Source organism: Curcuma longa, chromosome 8 (assembly GCF_044706935.1).
Source record: "Curcuma longa cultivar G26 ecotype Majalengka, Jawa Barat chromosome 8, ITB_CL_G26_1.1, whole genome shotgun sequence".
NCBI lineage: Eukaryota > Viridiplantae > Streptophyta > Magnoliopsida > Zingiberales > Zingiberaceae > Curcuma > Curcuma longa.
This window is the reverse complement of record NC_133868.1, coordinates 1,857,353-1,858,639: the sequence shown is the minus strand read 5'-3', so window position 1 is coordinate 1,858,639 and position 1,287 is coordinate 1,857,353.

Sequence of the window (1,287 nt, the reverse complement as noted above, 5' to 3'; positions counted from 1 at the left end):
CTTCTGTGATGCCGCAAGTTAACTGAATTTCTTGTCCTGGTAGATCGGTATGGAACAGAAAGCTTTGCATCGTCAAGTGGTCAAGTCGGAGAAACGCCTCGCCCGGATGGACAGCGAGATAACTCGTTTACGGGCGGAGTTGGCTGACCGACCTCCCATGCCTCAAGGTTTGTCTGAAGCTTTGAGGGATGTGGACTTAGCTCGGGCCGAGGTGATGGTGGCTCAAAATGCCCAGACAAAAGCAGAGGCGGAGGTCGAGCATTTACAGGCGAAGATTCAAGAGTTGCGTAATGAGGAGAGGCAACTTCGAGACTCCTATCTTCACGCGGAGCGTTTGTCGGTGCAACGGGAGACCGAATTGGTTGGGGTTAGGGATCAACTTCAGAGGATGAAGGCCGAGCTTGCCGAGGAGCGCGAACAGGGGGTTCGGCGGCTATCTGAAGCTCGGGTTAAAGAAGAACAACTGGTCTCTGAGCTCAATGCGGCTCAAGTGGAGATGGAGGATATGCAGACGAGAGAGGAAGCTCGGTTTGCGAAGCGTCATCAGACCTTCCTCTCTTCGCCTGACTTTTACCACTTGGTTGCCTTAAGGGCGAGCAAAATGATGGAGTATGGTTTCGAGGGCGCCATTCTTCAATTCATGAGGTCGGGTTTGATTGATCGAAACGCCGACCTCAGTTTCTTGGATTTGAAGGCAGCTTGGAATGCCTTACCCGAGACCGTTCGACAAGATCTTCCCTTCAAACAGTCCTCAGTGTTCTTGCTTGTTTTGATTATAAATAAATAGTTTGCCTGTGCTTGCGTCTGCTGTGCGGGTTGCTGGTCTTTACAGGGATGGCTGTCTCCGTTCTTCCGGAAGGTTTATCCCGCCCTTTCTTGAGGAGGCGAGTTTCCCTTCGTGGGCGGGTTTGGCTCTTAAGCCCTACTAACGAGGTTCAGGCAAGGGGATCCTTCTCGACCTTCGAGGTTTCCGAGGTGACCTCGACTTAGTTTCCGTGGGCCCTCGCGATAGGTTCTCGTGGGCACCTATTTGGCGGATGTGTTAGTCGAGGCCTATATGGTCGTTCCGTAGCGTCCTTCGCCCGTGACCCTCTGATGCGGATGCGACAGGACTTGAAGGGGTTCCGCGTGGCGACTCGTTGTCTTCTTCTTGTTAGACTGTGTGGGTCAGCCTTTTGGCAAAGAGGGTAGACCTTGCCCGGTGTCTAGGGTAGATGTATATTAGGAAGGTTCTCCGCCCTCCTGATTATCTAAGCTTTGCTCGGGTTTCCTTTGCTGGTTCTTCCG